General features: G+C 45.7%; 1 protein-coding gene across 4 annotated transcripts in view; it reads left to right on the plus strand.

The window, feature by feature from the left end:
* The first annotated feature begins 6,090 nt into the window (after window positions 1–6,090).
* The window catches only part of CNOT7 (CCR4-NOT transcription complex subunit 7), an 834,016-nt gene continuing 823,702 nt past the window's right edge, over window positions 6,091–16,404 (plus strand). The window contains exon 1 of one of the 4 annotated variants that reach the window (XM_069631580.1): window positions 6,091–6,365. The gene's annotated coding sequence lies outside the window, so the exon portion shown is untranslated. The remainder of the gene's footprint in view (window positions 6,366–16,404) is intronic. The other 3 variants (XM_069631581.1, XM_069631583.1, XM_069631582.1) reach the window with 3 other exon arrangements.

Here is a 16,404-nt window from a genome sequence, read left to right on the forward strand (position 1 = left end):
GCCGACTGCTACGGCTACCTGAAAAAAGGGAAAAGAGACATTAAGAAGTGCATTTAACTTCGAAAGGGAAAAGAGACATTAAGAAGTGCATTTAACTTCCAATAACATTCTTTTACTTACGTGCCTTCACGAGCTCCGGCATTCTTCTCGCTTACCGTATCTACATACCGGACCTGCAATGGCGAGAGACATTTAAGGGGTCATGTAAATAAAACTCCATATTCAAGCAATCACCGTTCGTGCAGCTAACGACGGCCTTGCTCCCTGACTTCATCCTCTGCAATCAAGAGGCTGGGCAATTAACCAGTGAAGCAACTGGCATCAGCACCCCTGCACAGACGCAGGTTGGAGAGCTCCGCTTTCACCTATATAAGGTGAGCATATTCAGCCTACGAGTAACGTGGGGAGTCCAGAAAAGGGGAAGGTCAGATTGGCCAACCAGACATACATTAACCCCTTGTTCTCCTGCTTGCAGACACCTCACCCTCCAGGTCAAAATTACGGTGAGGAGAGGGTCTATCCAGGGTGTTACCAGAGGCCTGCGCGTGACCCTAGAAGACACTGAAATCTCCAAGCCTGGACCTGCGCCTCCGAGGGATTCAGGTGAGCGTTACACTTGTATCTAAACAAACCTACATCAGAGGGAAAACTCACAATTGGGCATGAGTCGTTGTGTAAAGGCATCTGATAATAGGCGGACAGCAAATTGATTGAAGAAAATATTTTTGTGTCTTTTAGATCAGCCATGATACCATTCAGTGCCGGCTGGGTAACCGCAAGTCCCCAACGATGCATACGTCACTTTGCTCAACGATGCATACCTCACGCTTGTGTTTTTTCGCAATCCATACTAGTGAAAGCCAAGGTGTGGGACATTCGACTTTCAATAATGTCTAGCCTTCCAGTGTCTGGGGTTAATATTTTACCTTTTGTGTAACATTAAATGAAATACGGCAATGCCACAACGCCACTGGCTAAATCATGTGCAGCTACAATGTTGGACCTTGAAGGTACGCTACCCTTTAAAATAAGTTTTGAAGCTAACCTCTAAACATTGGAATAAATCTATTTTTTTATTAATTAAATGCCAAGTGGATCAGTCACAGATCCTGAGCCATGTTTCAACTGAGCAAGGTGTCTTTTGACACACTAGTAGCATAAAATGGGGTGGAGGTAGAGGCTCTGTAGTGCAAGACGTGCATATGGAACTCTCCTTCCATTGGTAGGGGTTGTGTGACTTCATATATGTAGAGTCATATTTTGGGTGTTGCTGGTTTTAGTATGGACTCAGCCTGTGGAATTGGACCGAGGGCATCTAGTTGACTGACACCCCTGTATCAAACAGCACGGGAACACTTGCTGATGGGATAATTAACAAAGACAATCGCAATAGGAACTGACTAGGAAAAAATGCAAAAATACACATTAGTTGAAAAGAATATGAGAGAAGAATCATGACAGAGCCTTGTTAGCACTGATAACACAGTGATAGAGTATTGAACTATTGTCATGAAGGGTTCTAATCCACAGTCATCTTTTATTACATTTCAATATAAATGGACTTTACATTTATTCTTGAATAGGATTCTTTTAAAGTGTATTTGTTGTTTCTGCAAGCCTTGAAATAAAATAACCTTTGCAAATCTCAGCAAAACAGGGGTGCAGGTTTTCTATGAGAATGTGATTTAATTGATTTAAACATGCAATTGCTGAAAGTTATGTAATATAAGACAAGAGGATAAGAGGAGAGATGTGCACAGAATTAGTTGAAGTAAACAGAAGGCTGGTTTAAAAGTGATAAGCACAGAGATGCCAAGGGCAAGACTGGGTTTTGCATCCCACAACCACCCAACATGCCCACATGGAAAAATCTTGACTTTAAACGTATATTTGTTGGCAGCTATGGCACCTCAGTTTCCCATTGCCCTTTGGGTACTATTGCCCCTTGTGGCAGGCCGCTCTCTCTCTGTACTTCCTCCTCCCATAGTGATGGTGCCTCCTGCAACCCTGTGTCCCTTGTCTAATGCATTCTTTGACTCGGTTCCCTTTCTCTAAGCCTCCACTCTCTGCACTCCCTATTCCAGGGTAAAGGGCTTTCCTTCTTTCCCTATGTAGCTCCTGAAATGCCTGGCCTGTTTAATATATCAGGGACCCCAGGCTCTATCTAGCCAATATATCCCTGGAAATATTATTTTTAACTAAACCCTGTCACTCTTTTCTTATATTCTTTGACCCACTCCTGAGATCCCTCTTAAATGTGACTTGGAGGCAATGGTCCTTACAAAATGAATGACATCAAAATGCAACACATCACACACATCTATGACTCCATGAAATCAGCTGCCTACAGAAGGACAAACATATACTACATAGATTATAAGACAGAGCTATTTTTCCATGGGCCCGCAGTATAAGAATATTGTTACTCTCTTGCCAACATGGACTGGACTAGGGGAAAAGCCAAAGATTTGCTGCCATTTCTTCCATAAAGCTGTGGGCCTGAAGGCAGTTGTCCATTTCATGCATGCCTTTGAAGGACAATAGAGGTCGGCAGAGTGTGAGATATACCAACCACAGCGACATTTAGAGGAACCAGTCTGTTGGGAAGTGTCTGTACTTTCCTCGCGCTGAGGCTTAGGGGAAGTGGAAATTAAGGTGAGGTAGTCCCTTCATAAAGCCCATCCCTTGATATTGAGCGTGATCCACAGCACTGACCTGTTAGTGATGAACTTGCACAGGAAATCAATAAGAGAATTGCAAGGTCCTCTCCCTTCCTGATGTAACATTAAATGTCTGTCTTAGAAACCCTTAACTGTGCTTAAGATGAGACTGCAGGATGTGGTTTCTAATCAAATGTAGAAGAAAAGTACAAATATATCCTGTCAGACACTACAATCATGTTTGTGTGCCAGAATAGGCATGTCAGACCATCACACGGGCTGTGTAGCCTCTCGCACACCACCTGTGCTGAAATTAGACACATGATCATCTTATCTATCCCATTTATCCCCCTTTATCCAAGGTTGCCACTGGGATCTGCTGGAAATTCAGCAGTCGAGGTGTACAGGACACAGCTTAGCCCCAGTCAGACCAGCATATGCTGTCCAGTGCTGGGTTCAGCAGTGTGTTACTTACTTCTGCCTGCGTTGCCACAAAGAGACTGTCTGAGGGGCAGTTGAAGATCTTTTCAAATGTAGAAACAAAATCCCATCCAAATACGAGAGTGCAGGTGTCTGTCTCCTTTTGCTTGAGACTCTCACAAGTTTAGGGAGAATTGACAGCACTGTTGACAGAGAAATGTAGGGGGCACTCCATGGAACGATATGGAATACATTGAGAGAAAAAAAAAGACTAGCCAGAAATGCTGTCTGATGGTAAACTCCATTGAGGCAGTTAGTACTGTGGTAAAGCCCAGATTTTCCATACTAACTTTCATCATTCTATTAAAGACACAGAGGCTCGTATTATGCTTACTCTTCTTTATTAAAACTCAAGCAGCAATCTTAAAAAAGAAAAAAACATTCAACAAAAATCAAAGAAAACAACAATTTTCTGTGACAATGTAGTCTTTGCAGTTTGAAACTCTATTGCCCTCAGGCATGACACTTGTCCTAGTCCATGCATAGCTCTCAACTCACCCGCTATTGGCGGGTGTCACCCGCCTTGCAAAGGGCTGACTCACCCACCAAGCCTCCTGCACGCCCATTCATTCCAATGGGCGTCTCACCCGCCAGAAACAAAATCGGGTGATTATTTCACCCGCCTTTGCGAGACAAATGGTTGAGAGCTATGCCCATGAATCATGACGTTACAGTCCTATCACCTCACAAGTCCCCCTCCCCAATTACTCTTTCTTTCGCTGTCTCGCTGCAGCTTCCTAATGAACGACTCCACCTCAAACAGGGTTAACAAAGAACAAAACCCGTAATGAACTATACCGCCTCCAGATCCGGCAGGGTTCCGCACTGTGTTGCCTCCCTGTTTAGTGTCCCCACCTGCTGTTAGGTTCCCTTGGAAGTTCAGCAGATTCAGGCATCCTGTTATGGAGAGGCTAATGGCTTTGTTTAATTTTTGGGTTAAGTTGCCGTCAGATTTTGCTATCGCAACATAAATGACGCAACACAGGGTTAAAATTGCTGAGGCACAACTCCAATTACCCAGGAAGGACAGAGCCAAGCTACCATAGTGTCAAATTGATAAAATTACTCACAGGCGGCTTTGCAAGACAGCAAAATATTACTTTACGTGCTGTCAGATTTTGCTTAGGCTGCCGACAGATTTTGCTATTGCTACATGAATGACGCAACATAGGGTTAAAATTGATAACAGGGTTAATACAAAAATTGGGTAAAAATTGCTTAGGGTTAATGCTGCACTGCCCGTACAACATATGGTTGGCTACAAAAGCACAGTCAAAAAATGCTATCGGTAACATTGTCTGAGGGTTAGCAAAATCTGCCGTTAGATGTGCTTAGATTTTTGCTTTTGGTAGCATTTTCTGACGGGTAGCAAAACCTGACGTTAGACGTGCGGTCAGATTTTGCTAACGAGTGCATTTTCTGATGGAAAGCATATTCTGACGTTACACCGGCAGGAGAATAAACAGGCATCAGAAATGGGTAAGCATTGTGTTTCTGCTGCAAATAAATGAGCAGCCCCTATCATGCCCCTAAATTATGGATAGAATTTGCGTCTACTATAAGAGGCAAATGTTTCTTAAGTGTATTTTTGGCGATGACATGTATTGTTTTTGTTTAAATGTGTGCGGAGTATCGGAGAAAAGGGGGCCGGGCGTCCGATGGCGTCATCATCAGGCTTTTTCTTTTGCAAATAGGTGTGGGAAAGCCCTCCTGATATTGGGTTACCAAGCATACTTGCCAACCCTACCGATTTAGGCGGTAGAATACCGCTTTTAAAGCAGTCCTACCGCCTACCGATTTTTTGACACCAAACACCGATTTTTTTTTGTAAAAAAAAAAAAAATACTTTTTTTTTAAAAACATTTTTTTTGTTTTCCATGCCAGCTCGGGGGAGTCTTTCAAGGGCTCCCCCGAGCTGGCGTACCGGGAGAATGCGCGGCATGCAGGCTTTTAATGTCAAAGGCACCCACGGCGGTGGGCTAAAGCACCCCTCCGCCGCGGGTGGCTTTGGCAAAAGGCGCCATTAGCCCCCCACCACGCCTGCTCGGGGGAATCTTTCAAGGACTTCCCCGAGCTGGCGTAGCGGGAGAAGGCGTGGCATGCAGGCTGTTAATGTCAAAGGCACCCATGGCGGTGGGCTAAAAGCGCCCCTCCGCCGCGGGTGCCTTTGGCCAAAATGCGCCATTAGCCCCCCACCACGCCAGCTCAGGGGAGTCTTTCAAGGACTTCCCCGAGGTGGTGTAGCGGGAGAAGGCGCAGCATGCAGGCCTTTGATGTAAAAGGCGCCCACGGCGGTGGGCTAAGGGCGCCCCTCCGCCGCGAGTGCCTTTCACAAAAGGCGCCATTAGCCCCCCATCACGTCAACTCCGGCAAGTCTTTCAAGGGCTCCCCCAAGCTGGCGTGATGGCAGAAGGCGTGGCAGGCGCCTCATTGTCATTGAATGCACCCGTGGCGGCGGGCTCATTCAATGACAATGGGCTGCTGACGCGCCCTATTCCTATCATTACCTCCTCGCCTGACTATTTTTGAAACTTTAAGATTCCTACAGATTTTTGGTCACAGAATGTTGGCATGTATGTACCAAGTCCAAGTGCGCAATGCAAAGACACAACTGTTCGCGGGCATTTGGGCACAAGAGGCATTGACTATTGGGAGAAATTGCAATGTATCACTCCTGAACAACTTTTAAAAAATGCACTCCAACTAAGTACTGTGGAGGAAGATGGACCTGGATTGGTAATGCTGTGCTCGTTCATAACAATGTTGGTTAGTTCATCAGGTTCGTCCTTTGCGGCTTTGCCTGACTCTAAAATGTCTGCGAAACACTTGACATCTCATGAATCACACATAACCGTCATTTAACTGACTTCAAAATGGCCGTCTTCACGCCCAGACGCACGCTGAGCAGCCTGTTTTGAACGGTTTATAGCGTATATTGTGCGCGCCTTGCACGAGTTTCGACCGCGCGCACGTCGTGAAAAGGCGCACGTCCTAGTCAATAGCGGGATGTGATGATGTAATCTTTGTGCGACGCACCGAGTCCGCAGGTGCTGGGCTGGGCCGGGCCGGGCGGACGGGTACTGCTGAGAAAGTGGATCTCAAGTACGTGCGCCGCGTTCCAGCGCGCCCATCTGTATGCGCTCACAGAGGCGCCCTGGACCAGCCGGCGCGAGGCATCCTCTGGCTGGAACTGCTTTCCTTTCCATTGCGCGCACCTAGCAGCAGGTAAAGCGGATCCTACGAGGGCAACACACCTCCGCCCCAGGGCCAGCAAAAGAAAGTTTCAGAGCAGTTTCTCATACCGATTCTCGTGGGCTGAGCGTTACCTGTATTGTGCGCAGGGTTAAGAGTCACTGCAGTCTTCCCACCTCCTGCGTCTGTGTTGACAGTGATGACAGTAACTGGTAGGCACAACCGCTGGCAAGATCCAGCTTAGCCATTGCTGATCCGCTCCTACTACGTGCTATATGTCCCCCACCTATGCAGGGAAGTAATTAGGCAGCAGGTGGTGAGTGGCGCGTGGTGGTGGCCAACTTGTCACATAGGAGACGGGCTACATGCAGAGACTGGCGGGGCAAATGCAACTTGTATGCGCCCTATTCCCGTTCTCCCAAAGGAATGTTAATACCACTTGTGCTAATGACATTGCCCAAAAAGAGCTGATTTGAATACAAAATACACACTTTGATAGAACCTACCAACATGTTATTGCTTTGATTGTATTGTGCATGATTGGATTTCAGTTGGTAGTTCATGCTGCATATCCAGCTGCATTGTCCCATAATCCCATGTATGACTGAGCAATGCTACAGTTGTAGTGCCCTTGAATTGTAAGTGTGCATTCAAAAGGGAAATACCAGGAAACTGCCTATATATACTGTGGTCCCCAAATTTGTGTCTTTTACATGGTGTCACCTGACCTAGCATTCAATAGCCTAGGACACATTTCCACACGCAGCTCGAGCAAAATGGCAACCAAATTTTAGGTGAAGGAGGTTGGGCTGGGGCCTGAGGAATGAACGAGCTGCTTCGGGCGGTGATCCTTGCAGACATTTAAGGCAGGTGAAGAGACTCTGGTTCCACCCCAACCATGCCAGATTAGTTGGGCGGCGATTGTATGAATAACTAGAGGTGTGATAGAATGTGCGGTGTGGGTCCTGTTGTGGGGTTAGGATGAGAGAAGTGGTCCGGGTGGTGCCAAGAGGAAAGCTGTGTTGGGCATAGTGGATGTGGAGACTGGCCTGCCCGGGTCCGCACACCTGGAAGGTAAGAGGTGGTGATCTCCAGCTGACTGCTCAGTGATTGTCACATGACCACCTACTGGGTTGGGGGACAGTGTGACATGCTGGCTGCAGTGGACTGGATGCATAGTTGGGTTTGAAGATCAATTGATGGAAGGAAGAACTGGGGATTTCATCGGACTGGACTGCTCTGGCCGACCACAACTCCTGAAAACTTGGACAGGCCGCGTATGGCAGAATGGTGGATACGTTGGTTGCTCTATGTCCTCTAAACACAGGTGCGACTTCGGTGACCAGGGCACGACGCACACTCCTATTACTGTGTACCTGGGTCCTCCTGGTGATTTAAATAATGCTCAGAGTGTGCAAATTTATCTGGGCTGAGTGGAGCATCTTTGGACTTCTGGCGGAAACTCATGATAGTGAAGGGTCATCCGCAGGGGCTGGATCACTTCTTGGGTGAAACGGGGAAGCAGGCTAGATTACCCCTGCTACTGGCTGGGAGCATGGTTGAGACTGATAGACGGTTGGAAAATGAGGTTCGATGAGCAGAAGCTAAAACCAGCTCCAAGGTGTCGGGCATCACCATGGAGGCAGGAGCTACTGCAAGGGAACCAGGAGCTACCAAAGATGCACCTTACGTTTTGTCCCTTTTGCAGGAACCGTTGTGTTTAGATGTGCTCTAATTCTTCTTTATTAACATGCTCAAATATTCAGTTAATGTCCCATTTACATATTTGGAAGGCATCAGTTGGCCCTAGAGCCAAAAGTAGCTCATGGTAGCTGTTGGTTTCAAGCTAAACGGGCTCTGCTATGCTAGAAGCAGGAGCTAAATAGCTCCCAGGTACCCTCAATTTCGAACCCATGCAGATACTACCACATTGGAGCATGAGTCTCCCGGACTTCTTTGAAGAGGCAGATATTCGGTGGGAGTGGAAGTTTCACTGATAATAGCAGGTTTAAAAAAAAAAATGGAGTGTTCCTGAATTTGAGCAGAGGGGTTAAGGAGGAGGTTGTGATCTCAGTTCTGCAATCTTGGATGAATGCTCCTTCAGCGGAAACGAGATCCCTTGAAAAGAGGGGGTGGAGGAAGCAGAAGCCTGCTCCACATAATGCAATATTAGAATTTTAGGTATCGTTGAGAGAGGAGGGGAGAAGCATTGAGCTACATCTGGAAAAATGAATTGGTAATATGCTGTGTCTGTGTCTCACCATAGAACAAGCCTGTAGGGTCCCTGATAGAAGACCACTGGTTGTTGTCCCACCCCAAACTACAATTGCTGAATTCCTTAATTTCTGTGATGGGGATGCTGGGCTCCAGGACCCCAGGCAGCGCTCTATATACATGGCTGGCACGGCTAATTTCACTCCAGGTATTGCAGCAATGGAAGTCGTACGATGCTGTGAAGAGGAAACTTAAGATACCTAAATGTTTTTCCCGGCACGGTTGAAGATACTGGTGCATGATAAATCCTAATTGTCTGGTGGAGGTGTGGGATTGGATTGAGGGATTGTGCCATGCTGGTGTGAATCGCAGGCGAGGGGGTAATCGGTGAATCGCTAGAATCGGAAGCACACAATGTCTTCTGAAGTGGCTAGGAAAACAGACTGGCAAAGTGCTTGTGAATGCAGTTTGTGCTCTGAATGAGATGACTGGCTCAGTGGATGATACAGGAAGTTGAGCATGTCGATGGGGCCGACTGTTACTCACGACAGTGCAGACAGGCCGGGGCGATGAGTAGAAGAAGCTATTTAGGACACTTCAGTCACTGCTGAGACAACCCCGTAATAAAAGGGTAACTCAGGCCGGACTCCCTCTAACTGAGGTAGCTCTTTTTGCCAATATACCACCCTGTTGTATATACAAGACAGACAGGGCGCCGGATTACCCAAAAGAGCGGGGATACCCACACCGCCACACCAATCTGAAAAGGAAATACAAGGATTTAGTGCAATTGTACGTATGCCAAAGTTAAACAGAACTTAAGTACACTAACTACCTGGGGGAGGGGTGGCAGGTTGCCTAAGGAGGGGTCCTAAAGGAAAAGACAAACAACTTAGCCAAGTGTAACTAGTCTTACCCTTCAGGAAGAGTAGTAAACTCCCAAAACAACGACGACAGGAGAAAATAATAAAAAGGCAGGATTAGTATGGGGTAACTTCCCAGGCGGAACGAGGGACGCAACTAGTTCTGGGGTGGTGCAATAGGCAGCAGAGCGTTCAATATTGCACATGTATCCAAGCCTATTGGTTCCAAGTTAAACAATAATCCAGAGTTGAATAAATGTAAGTTCGAACGAGGAAGTTCAGATCAAAGGCTTTGGCGTGAATCACAATAGAAATATGAAAGAAAACTGCATACCAGTGAGTCTATACCATAGACTGGGTCAGGCACTGTTGTTGAAGGGAGAGTCGTAGCGGCAGATCGCTTGGCTGTCACCCGGTGTTTGTAGAGCAAGGGGTGTTTCCAGTAACGAGGGAGGAGGGAAGCCTCCACACACAGCAGTCGCTGCCACGAAGATGGTTCCAGGAATTGATGCAGTGGAATACACAGACTGAATAAATCCGGAAGAACCAAGAGAGGAGTTCTCAGGAGTTGGTGCAACGGAATGCACAGGCAGTAAACGAAAGGGCAGAATCCAAGAAGGAAACTGTGAAGTCAAATGAAAAAAACGTTCCGGGTCAATAACAGACGGGCGGAATTAAAGGCTGACAAGGATTATCCAAATGGAATGGTCAGGTCAGGAATTCCGAAGTCGGGTAGCCAGGAAGTATCGGACAGCAAACGGGACGAAACGGGGTGAATAGATGAAGCTAATTAGAAGCGCCGAACTCTCTTCTTCAAACCCATTTATCCTGAAGGGAGGCGTGGCCAGTGATTCCACGTTGGTTAGCCGTAGTCAAGGAGTCAGGTGATTTGTCACTGCTTTGGTTTCCCCAGCAACCTCCAACGCCTCCACAACGGGCAAGTCCGATGCAAAGTGTGCCTTTTATAGCAGAAAGTCTTCGGTTTGGACTGAATGGTACAAATCCTATGTGTAACAAAGACTGACCCATGGGGAGCTACACTGCACTACTGGGATTGTGCCGCTCGGGTTGGCCAGGAGAACACATGAAAGGATATTTATATGTTCGGGGTACCGTTAAGATTATCTTAGCTCTATTCTTGATGCACGTTGTGGTTGGCATAAGTGCATGGGCGCAACATGCACGTCCGTTCACCTCCAACTCTTGAGGGTCAGTCGCTTTTCCAAGCAAAGAGTTGGGGGCAGGTTTCTTTCTTCGGCTGAGGCCTCCCTGCCTCTCTGAAACTTGAGCAGAACCATCTCCTGTTCTAGAAGCAACTAGCAACCCTTCTCTTCTGCCTTTTCTCTTCCTTGCTGATCACCTGTCTGATCCATGCACTGGTTACCTGGTCACCCTCTGAATTCGGGCCCAGGTTCCGGCCTGTCCAGCTGCAATCCTGCACTGCCTCTTGGCTCCCCCCTGCTCACTTGGTCTGTATCTGTAACCCTACAGACCCCTCTCTTGTACTTACTCGCCACCCATTGTCTGCACTTACTAGTACCTCCACTTGCCACCCGTCTTGTTTCTCCTTTTTCCCACACTTCTCCATTCCCCCCCACCATTGGCACTTTGTTATATTGTAGGTCTTGTCTTGTCACTGGCTAGGGGTGCTTGCTATTAGAATGTTGATGCATGAATGCAGCTCAGGAGAATGTTGAGTGGATCTGTGTGTGAATGTTCTGAGGGTGTCAGTTGGGGGCCTGCGCTGGGATGATAGGATGGCCGGTGGGTCTACTCCTCTGTTAGTACTGTTAATACCCATCCATGTTCCTGTCCATACGTGACTGTAAATACTACACGAGTAACTGGATTATGTACATACTGTATAGTAAAGCCTCCACAGAAGGTCTGTGTATGAGTGCTGAGTGCTGATGACTACAGAGAGGCTTTACAACACACTTCTACTCCCTTCCCTGCACTTACGCGAACTCTGCTTCGTAAGATAGTTGTTTTGTCCTCACTTTTATGTCTTCACACTCTTTCTTGTTGCGCCTGATAACACTTGTGTACAGGCACATTATAAATGCCATATCGTAACGCTATTGGGCTAAAGCCCACCACACAAAATTCTAGGCCATTCCCGAAGAGAGCTGCTGATCTTCGGAGCCGTAATAAGCAAGACGAAATGGTGATTCTGAATAGTCTTGGTTTGGTTTTGTTTATTTGTATAGCGCGCCAAGCCCTGAGGCATCTGGGCGCATGTCTTGCATATACGTTTGTCACCGCGTTACAGGGTGAGAAATGTGCATATTATACATTTAGAAAAATAAAGATAAGAAAGAAGATATACAAATTACTCAATATTACATATTGAGTAGTAGATGCAAAAGTTTTCATGAAGTGCGGTAGAGTAGGGAGATATCGAATGGATACTGAGGTTAGTCAACTTTTACTTTCTCCAGTCATTTCAGAAATACGGCTGGTGAAACGTCTGTGCTTTGCCTTGCCAAAGGTTCGAATTCTGATATAGACCCAGCACCCCTTTCGACAAATGAACACAGTTGAGTTCTGTAGTATTGACACCATCGTTGTGGCCTTAACGTGTCACGCCCCCTTTTGGCTCACGAAGGCGGTTACTTAACATCAACATACTGGACCCACGCCCTTGCTCGCACGCCCGAGCCAGATGTGCCCGTTAAGCCTGTTAGACCTGGGGTCGGGGTAGGGTGTGTATTACTTATGTATATATTTTTTTTCATCTTCATTATTTTGTACTGTGGCAATATTATAGACCGGTGGATGTAAAGCGAGTTAATTATTGCTTTATTACTATTGGAGTTGCATTCCGTAATAACCTGACACTCCTGAGTAGACACGCTGCTAGTGGCCTGAAAAGGAAATAATGTCACAGAGATGCGCAAGCGACGAATATGTTTACTCTTGCTCCGAGTCTACAGGCCCGGCCACCAGAAGCTCTAAATTACAAGGGGCGCAAATGTATGATGACATCTTATCTGCGCTCCTTGTATTTACTCCAGTAAAAAAAACTACGCGCATGGCATTAAAAATGCCTCTTCCACCCTCTCCCGCAGAGCCCAGTGATGCTCTCTTGCTGGATGCAGAGAGCCTGACAGTCAATGCTTTCGATCGGCGGACCTGCCCTTACTCAAAATGAGGGAGCGTCAAGTTCTTGTCTTTTTTGCTACACAATCCAATAAAAATCTTTTTAGCACCAGATGCATCCTTTATGGATACACCGCCCGACTTCTTCTCAACTGACTCTGCACTTTTGGCATTAACTCAACATCATGAATTTCCTCCTAGGGAAATAAGACCATCCTCCTCCTCTGCCGAGCGCTGACTTGGCGAGAACCTTATTAGTATTACAGGAACTGAAAGATCATTACACGTGTTTTATGGAAATGAGAATCTTGATGGAGCGCTTGATAGCCTCATCAAAGATTGGAAATTCCACACTGGAATCTCTCCCAGTACAATTGAGAGGTGCAAATGTGCTGTTAGAGACGGGACCAGGCTGGAAACTAGTGGATCCCCCACACCATACTGTTAATTCACATGTTTCAGAAATGTTAGTATCCCAACCACCAATTAGAAATGCACAGGGAAAAAATAAAAATGCACAAAAAATAAGAATACGACAAAAAATTGAACTCTTCACTATTTGTAATAAAGTGGCCAAAAATACTTGGCAAAGCAGCTTTATTGGAGAGGACAAGGTGAAAAGTCACCTAACGGAAGTGGAAGCGGTAAAGGCCCCTGGAGAGCTTCCTAGTAATGATACCGGAGAATACATAACACCCGAAAATACCCTCTCAGGAGATGACCCATAAAAATGATCTAAAAGAAACAATTCCCGGCCCGACGGGAAACCCAGACACCCGCCCGGCTTGTCCAGACTTGCTCCACTTAAGGACAGATCTGCCTATACCTCTATGAGAAAAGGAGATCTATTGCCTTTATGCCAAACCAAAAAAAAAAAATCAACGCCATTAATCCTTCCTCCCGCTTCAGCATCTGTGCACGTATTGAACTTTCCAGTGCTGAATTCCTCAACTGGGGCATCTTTGGCATCAAGTGGGTTCTCTTAAACTAAACAACCAATTTGAATCCCGAATTGGATTCTTCCGCTGCCTCCCCAGAGATAGTCGACTTGACTTCATCTAAAGACCACACACAGATTGCTTTGGCAGGAATAGCAGTTCTTGGAAAAACAAGAAGGCAATGACTCTGAGCTGGAATTGCTTATTCGCGAAACAGTCGAAGTGCTTAGGACTGGTAGAGAAACAGACTCGAGCTAACCTCTTGACCAACAAATCAAGATGCCATGTTTTAAGCATGAAAGCGACATCCAATAATGTAATAGCGAGGACGGGAGGAGAGCAGCCGGCCAATTCCTTTCCCTCATCAAATTTGTCTGCCCAAGAATCCATAATTCCTTTGTACCCAGGAAAACTGATAATCTGGCGGATTTAAGTCGGAGGTTTCCAAAAAGCTATTTGGAAACCACTAAAACATATCCAATGGAGGAAACCTTGTCATCTAGACTCTCCAAGCATCTTATTGTATCCTGTTTGTGGTAATCAACCCTCTATGAATAGGGAAAGATCTTTACAACTATTTAATGACATCGCTTCACTAGGAAACTTTGCCTTAGCTGACATCAAGAAGATTGACTTTATTCACCCAATGTGTAATGATCATGTGAGGGTTGTATTTCACTCGATTGGTCGTCCATAAAGTACTAGCCGAACTGGATCAATTCAATAGTAGGGGTTTCGATATTTTGGTTTTTGGGGGTGGGCTATCACAACGAAATGAAAATAAAGTGACTCCCCCCCACCCCCCCCCCCCAGCCTTCTTTACCGCAGCCCCAAAAAAATGAGCCAGGGAATCCTTTAGATCAGGAAATGTGCTGGCGATGGTTGGCCTTGACATTGCAGGATTCTATATCTCAATTAGAATCGCTAAAACAACTTTAACCCAGACAATGGACTAGCTATACTATGTTAGAACTCCGGTCATTCCCATTTATCATCTTCACCTCAATTATGTCACAAACTGAGAAGTAAAAGTGCATCCAAGAGACCTGGATGACGACCCCCTACCCAGTTTGATGGCTTTGAATGCTGTCATCTGCTTGCTACTAAAAGCATAGTAGGCCTCCAGATGGTTGGCCTCTGACAGCTATCAAGCTGGGAGTTGGTTTATCTCATTGAATCCTTTTGCTTCCACCATCTGTGCTTGGGGATTTAATTGAATTAGATGGAAATAGTCTCATTACGCACTTGTTGATCTTGAATGTTTATTGGTCCCCGGGATCCAATTTGAATGAATTAACTACAAAAATGGACTTATTAATAGAGAATTGTTTGTCTAAATTTGTAGGCCCACAGATATTGATCATGGGGTATCTTAACACCAACATGAATCTTGTAACAGAATATGTGGACGTTCTCTTATTTTTGCCAAATGTGAACGCGGACTGCACTGGGGAAGGCACTGTAGAACTTTCTGTGGCTGCACATAAGAAATGTGATACTATGGTTTGGAATACATTGTATAATTCTTGGGGTTTACGATCTCTGCACACTATTTTAGTGGTTCAAATGAACTACAATACTTGGTCAGTAGGGCATAGGTCATCTGCCACTGATGTATTTACCTCTGATTATATACTCAATTCAGTGGAATCTTTTGTTATCACGGCATTGAGTGATCATAACATTTTTGAAGTGGATATTTTGATCCTAAAATCAGCACCAACATCCCAGTTTGTCTTTACCGTTAAATCTGAATCGGGCAAGAAATAGAATCACTTGGCATCCTGGGAACATCCAGGCATGTAGTAACTTGTTTTTGCATGATTATAGTATGTTCACCTATGAAGAAAAGCAAACAAGATTTACACAAACTCAATTTAGCCAATATGTAAAGACTCTGATAGACAAATCCATTAAACAACCTGCTAGTAAGCAGATAGACATTCCACATTCATTAATATGATAACATGGTACGTACCGCCAAAACTCTCTTGCATCGAGCGTTAAATCCAAAAAAGGCGCAAAACGTCTGAAACAACTATCAAAATTGGCTAAGAGGTCATACATTTTCAATGTATCAGGCTGATAATGAAAACATGTTGCTGTCACTGAGAGAATTGTTCGAGTTTTGGTGCCTTATCAATGGCAGTGGCCCCCCAAATACTGACTCTATTTTGAATCCAAATACTGAACAAGTGTGGGCCGGGCCGTTTGGTTCCCTCTATGCCCCTAGAGCCCGCCATTTCAAATAACAAATGTCATATTATCTACTGAGTGGAACTGTAAATTCTCAATCCCACAAATTTGGGAAAATATTAATTTGGCTAGCTCGTCTCGGGCCTCGGGACCAAATGGCCTGTCTAATTTTGTCTTGAAGAGTGACCTAGATAATTGGGCAAGGGCGTTATCTCTCCTCTTTGAAAATATAGGCTTAACAAAGTGCATCCCGAAAATCCTAACCTTCCGACCGATACTTGTGTGAAGGACAAGCCATGGTGCACCAGCATCCAAAATGCCCTGGCTAACAAAATCACTGGTCTTCAAAACAAAATCGAGTCCAAAAGACTACAACTCTCAAACAGTAACACCTTCATACCTAGCACACCCACCCCAACCAGCAACACTTCTGGCTTCACATTCAAAATGGTCACTATACCCGAAATCCAAAAAATCATAGCATCCCTCAAACCATCTAATAGCAAAGGGGACAGTTGCCCCGCCCAGATCATCAAAGATGCTGCGCGAGACCTAGCCCCCTTCATCTCCAAACTAGTAAACCTATCCTTCTCGACCAACTCGGTACCTAACAACTTGAAACAGTCATGGGTTCTCCCCCTTCCAAAAAAAAAAAAACAATCTCTCGACCTTGCCATTCCCACCAACTACAGGCCCATCACCACGGTCCCCTTGCTGCTAAAAATCTTCGACAGAGTTGCCTACCTGCAAATTCAAGAT

Source organism: Ambystoma mexicanum, chromosome 6q, assembly GCF_040938575.1.
Source record: "Ambystoma mexicanum isolate Mex_15411 chromosome 6q, UKY_AmexF1_1, whole genome shotgun sequence".
Lineage (NCBI taxonomy): Eukaryota > Metazoa > Chordata > Amphibia > Caudata > Ambystomatidae > Ambystoma > Ambystoma mexicanum.